The sequence below is a fragment of the Vombatus ursinus genome, unplaced genomic scaffold (genome assembly GCF_900497805.2).
Source record: "Vombatus ursinus unplaced genomic scaffold, bare-nosed wombat genome assembly UNPS02000582.1, whole genome shotgun sequence".
Classification (NCBI taxonomy): Eukaryota; Metazoa; Chordata; class Mammalia; order Diprotodontia; family Vombatidae; genus Vombatus; species Vombatus ursinus.
The window spans coordinates 34159025-34165024 of NW_020940360.1; the positions used below are offsets into that span (position 1 = coordinate 34159025).

Consider the following 6000-nt stretch of genomic DNA (forward strand, 5'->3'; position numbering starts at 1 on the left):
GGCCACTCCGTGTAGGGCGAGGAAGGTGGAGGAAAGGTTCCCTTCATTAAAAAATAGAGAAGGGTGTGAACTTGTCATTGTAGGAGGCTCAAGAATTTCGGAGGGTTTGGGGCCACAGTAAGACAGACACCTCCACATTATATTAGAGCTTCTCCTCTGAAAGTCCAGAGGCAAGGCCTTTCTTTGGCTTTTTACTTGGGCAAAACAGTGTGACTTAAGGGTTGATAAGGAGGCCTTTTCTGTCCTCAAATACTTTCTCTACTCATGTCTGAAATTCTGCCATTAGCTTAGTCATTCTTAGGGGGTTCACTTTTCCTTTTTTCCAGTAAACATTTTTTTTTTTTGTTCAGTCATTTTTCAGTCGTGTCCAACTCTCTGTGACCCCATTTGGGGTTTTCTTGTCAAAGATACTGGAGTGGTTTGCCATTTCCTTCTCCAGCCCATTTTATAGATGAGAAAACTGAGGTAAACAGAGTTAAGTGACTTACCCATAACTAGTAAGTGTCTGAGACCAGATGTGAACTCAGTAATATGAGTCTTCCTGACTCCAGGCCCGGCACTTTATCTACAGTGTCACCTAGCTGCCCCATAAACCTTTTTATTTATTTATTTAATAAAATGCAAATACTTCGGGCAGGGACATTACATTGAACCCTTTTTTACTTTTGTGTGAATAAATATAGCAGAGGATAACCTTCGCCAATACATGCTTTTGGCATAATCCTAATCTGGCTAGCCCTAGAGTATGCTATTATTTCTTGTTTCCTGTTTTAGTTGCGGGCACACCATTCTTCTGGTCATTCAGGTTTCCTACTTTCTAGTCATCCTTGACTCCCAGGTCTCTCTCTCACCACACATATCCTGTCAGTTGTCAAATTGTTAATTCTGTTTCCACAGCATTTCTCCCATCTTCCCCCTTCGTTCCACTCACAAGGCCGCTACTCGACCTCAGCTCTCATCACCCCTTGCGTGGAATATTGCAGTCCTGCCCTCCCTGCCTTGTCTCTCTCATTGCCGATATATCCTCCAGTTAGCTGCCCGAGGGATCGTTCTAAGATGCAGTCCTGACCAGATCAGTCTACTGCTTAGTAAATCCTGGTGGCTTATTACCTCGAGAGTCAAATATAACTCCCCTGTTTGGCATTTACAATCCTTTACAGCCTACCTTTCTTTTTTTTTTTTTTTTTTTTTTTTTTTGCTTTTTGGTGAGGCAATCAGGGTTAAGTGACTTGCCCAGGGTCACACAGCTAGTAAATGCTACAACTTATCTTTTCAGCCTTATGCGTCATTCCCCTTCACATACCTGCTGATCTAGCCAAACAGCCTCCCTGTTCCTCATATATGATTTTCCATCTCCCACTTCCATGACTGTCCCCATGCCAAGGATGCCATACCTCTTCACCTCTGCCTCTTAGAACCTTTAGTTTTCTTCAAAGGTATTTCAAATGCCACCTCCTATAGGAAATCTTTCCTGATTCCTTCAGCTGCTAGTACATTGGCTTATGTTTGCATTGTTCATATTTTGTGTATGTTATATCTGCATGGTGTTTCCTCTGAGATGACTAAACTCCTTGAGGGCAGGAACTATTTCATTTTTGTCTTTGCAAAGCTCAGGGCCAACAAGAATGCCTGGTACACAGTAGGTGCTTAATAAATGTTTGTTGACTTATTGAAATAGGACTAAATTGTAGAAATGCTAATGTTTATGTTTAATTATATGTCAAAAGAGAGGTTAGAGGTCAGAAGAGAGGCCTATTAGAGGTGACTGAGAAATTCATACTCATTCATAGAAGTGCTAACCATTTTTTTCTTTTTTTTTAAATTTTTAGAAATTGGGGTTTAGTGACTTACCCAGGGTCACACAGCTAGTAAGTGTCAAGCATTTGGTCTGAGGCTGGATTTGAACTCAGGTCCTCCTGACTTCCACTGTGCCACCTAGCTGCCCCAGAAGTGCTAAACATTGAGGGAGCAGAGTTGTAAATAAAATGTTCTTACATTGTTCAGGAATTATTTTTTCCATAGAAGCTGGAGCAGAAAAAGTAGAAAATAAAATGTAAAAGGAAGTTTTCAGAATGAGGAAGTTATTTGAAGAGAGGCCGTTTAGAGCTGACCCCATGGGCTGTATTTTCAGAGGAGGAAGAGACTAGTTCAGGAGAACTCTGTAGGCTGAATTCAAGAGAAATAATTGAATCAGAGCTCAGGTTGCTAAGAGATTTTTTTCTTCTTCCCAGCACACAACTGACAAGGACATTGCTTTTTAAAATAATTAAAGGAAAATCATCAATTAATAATAACAGGAGGCAATGTGGGCCTGGGATTTTGAGTCAAGGGATCTGGCACAGCAAATAGAGTGCTGTGCCTGGAATTAGGATTGATGCCAGTTCAAATCTCACCTCAAATACTTATTAGATGTGTGATCCTGGACAACTCACTTCACCTCTGCCTGCCTCAGTTTCCTCAATTTACCTCAGTTTCCTCAGTTACTTCAAAAAGGCAGGTAAGAGCACCTCCTTCCCAGGGTTGTTGTGAGGATTAAATGAGATGTTTGTAAAGTGCTTAGTATAGTGCCTGGCATATAGTAGTTGCTTTTCCTTCTGGGCCAAAATCTGTTATGCTATGATCCGAAAGGAGCAATTCTCTAAGACGGGAAGGTACAGAACAGTTGCTAATCCTCTTTGATAGGGGAGTTTCCTCACCAAAAGTTTCCCAGATTCCCCCAAACCAACCAACCAGACAAAAAACTAAAGGGGGCAATGGAGTTGAAAGAAAGAACTCTGGCCTTCAATTTGAGTTTTGAAGTCAGACTGAACTAGGAGAAGGAACTAGATGCATGAAAAAGTGTCAAATGAGATGAATAATACACAACTATGTACCTTTCATTTAGTAATTTTACATATACTTTGGGCCCAGAGATTCCCTTGCCCTCTGGTAAAATGGCTTACATACCTGAGGTGTCTGTTATAGTTAACATGGTGAGGCAGATGTAGAAGAGATCAGAATGGCAAAGGAAAAGAGAAGGCCTGTGTTGTCACAATAGGAGGGAGGAAATAAAAAGGAGGAGAAAATTTGGAGGAGAAACTCCTCACCCTCTGACTGTTGATAACACAAAGTTACCGAGGGCCTGTGAAGTCATTCAGCTTCATGAACCCCCTGGTTCATGTTTATCAGATGCTTTCCTCTAAGACAGACTGAAGCAACAGGGACAATATTGGGGGTGGGGGCAGAGGAAGAGAAGGGCAAGAGAAGACAGAAAACATTGAAGGCAGATGACCTATGTGGAAGTTTTACATCAAGTGCGGCTTGGTGTGATGGGAACTTCAATCATGGTCATTACGAATTGGGCCCCAAAGGGCACAATGTCCATTGTCAGTTATGACCCCGGTCTCTTCCTATCCCTTGGTGACTCTAAAAGAATGACTAGCTAATAACAAATGAATGGACATTTATTATGTGCCGGGCACTACTTTAAGCCCGAGGAATATCAATACACAAAGCAAGGTAGTCTATGTCCTCAGGGAACTTACATTCTAATAGAGAAAAACCACACAGATAGCTGTGGCCAGGTTGAATTATTCCACACTGGGAGGTCACAAGAATGGTGAATAGAACCCTACAGCACTGCATTGACGCGAGGGCTGTCCTCCACATGTAACACGTTAGAGTGTTATGTGGCTTGAAGGGAGGCAGAACGGACACCTCTAGTCTCTTCTCCCTCCACCCTTCTCCAAAGGAGACCTTATTTCTTGCCAGGAGGGGAAGCAGGAAGTTGGGGTCAGATGGTTTGGCCACTCTGTTCTCGGAAAGATGGAGTACTGGGTTAGAATTATTTCTATCTGCTTCCTCAAGTATTATTTGTCTTAGAGGATGGTTCAATGTAACTTTTGATTGATGTTTCATTATTGGAGAAAGGAGGATCCCATGCTTTATATCCAACCCCTTTCCCACAAAATACCAATTCCACAATGAACACACATACATAGCAATTATCAAAGAAACTATTTATCTAATTTGATTAACAAAACCCAAGTTCAGAGAAAGTATACGTAGGAGAATATATGCCAGAGTGAAGCTTTTCCATTGGGAGTGAGGTTAACTCAACTCAACTGAGAGAGAACCCCAGATCTTCCCCAAAGGGAAACTCCCAGAAGTCTCTAATGTAGCAGGCTAGGGACAGGGGCATGATGGAGACTGCTAGCTCCTCTCATATCAGCTTCTTCCCAATGTCTTTTCCATCAGCAAACAGTGATGAGGTTGGCATCTTCCATCTTTTCTCTTCAAGCTGGAAGCCAGAAGCATAGAAGTGATTGCAGACTTAGAGTTGGTCCTAATAAAACTGATGAGCTTTCTTCTTTCTTGTTCTTGCCAATTTTGTCCTACCCCTTACATAGATGTAGGACAGTGATCTTCACCAATGAGAAAAGAGTTTCTACCAGTGGGTTTTGGGACTGGAGTTACAAAAACATGGGGAGTCTGCTGTCTCACTAGTTAGGAAGAATTCTCACTAGTCAACACATGGGTACCAGGGCAGGAACTGAAGGGATGGGATAGGAGGGAAATCACAGAAGATCCATGATTTGAAAATGACCAAAGAGCAATGGTGGAATTTCAGGTTTTACTGGGGGAGGCATTTGGGGATAGAATGGTTCTCCTTGTCACCTCTTAAATCACATCATATGGGCAGCCTCCTGTTCTACCTAATTCTGAAAGCAAATGGTTTATTCTCCTGGGACATCTTCCTATAACTAGGACCAGAAGCCATGCCCTGGAGAACTTACCCTTCTTAGCACTAGAACTTTTATCCCACGACCCCACAGTGCAGATTAGTGTCTCATGTGGCCCACTTTATCTAGAGCTCTAGCCATGCTCTGTTTGGCTTCTCATGCATCTTCTTACCATACTGATTCTCTCTACCCATCTCTCTCTCCCTCCATCTAGCTCTGCCATCATAATGAAAACAATGCTACTATTGCTCCTGGAAAACTATTGCTCCTGGACAGTCTACCACTTTTTGGATTAACTCACCATCCCTTTGACCTTTCAGACCAAAATAACCCTCCAAGATCACTACATCTGTATATGTGTTCTTCCTCATCCCCCATTAGAATGTAAGCTCCTCGAGGGCAAGGTCAGTCTTTCGTATTTGGATCCCTAGAATTTAATGTAGGTCTCAGCACATATTAAGGGCTTACCAAGTTCTTTTTCATTCATTTATTCTTCCATTCTGCTCCTTTCATGCCAATTGCTCTGGCTCTCTATCTCTCATGGCTTAAGGTGAGAGTGGCTCTGGAGGTGGATATATGAGGAAACTTAGGCCCACTGGGATGGGGTGAGGAATCAATGGATAGCACTAATGTAGGATTATAATACCATAGGTCTGGAGCTAGAAGAAACCTCAGTTCAAACCCCTGGTTTCACAGATGAGGAAACTAAGCTCCATAGACGTTAATTGACTTCACTGAGGTCACATAAGGAAGTAACAGAGGTAGGATTCATTTCCAGATCCATGCTCCTTGCACTAGGCATATCTGGTTACTTACGGTGCACATGACCTCTAGTGAAGTCTCTAATGAATAGTTAGTACTGACCAATTTGCTAGGTAAAGGCACAGCTAGGTGGTAACAGTAGATAGAGTACCAGGCCCGGAGTCAATAAGACTCATCTTCCTGAGTTCAAATCTGACCTCAAACACTTACTAGCTATGTGACCCTGGGCAAGTCACTTAACCCTATTTGCCTCAGTTTCCTCATCTGTAAAATGAGTTGGAGAAGGAAATGGCAAACCATTCCAGTATCTCTGACAAGAAAACCCCAAATAGGGTCACAAAAAGTTGGACATGACTGAAATGAGTGAACAACAATTCACCTTGCGTCTAGTTCTAAGTGAATCAGGGAGATTTTTAGAAATGCTTTCAATTGTTAAAAGCGGAGAAGGAGAACATTTCCCTTTCATTTAAATACTTTTCTTTCCATTGAATTAAAAAATGTTCTAGTCTTGTTAAGT

General features: G+C 42.1%; 1 pseudogene; it reads left to right on the forward strand.

Moving 5' to 3' along the window:
- The window catches only part of LOC114037700, a 73600-nt pseudogene extending 72532 nt beyond the window's left edge, over nucleotides 1-1068 (forward strand).
- The last annotated feature ends 4932 nt before the right edge of the window (nucleotides 1069-6000 follow it).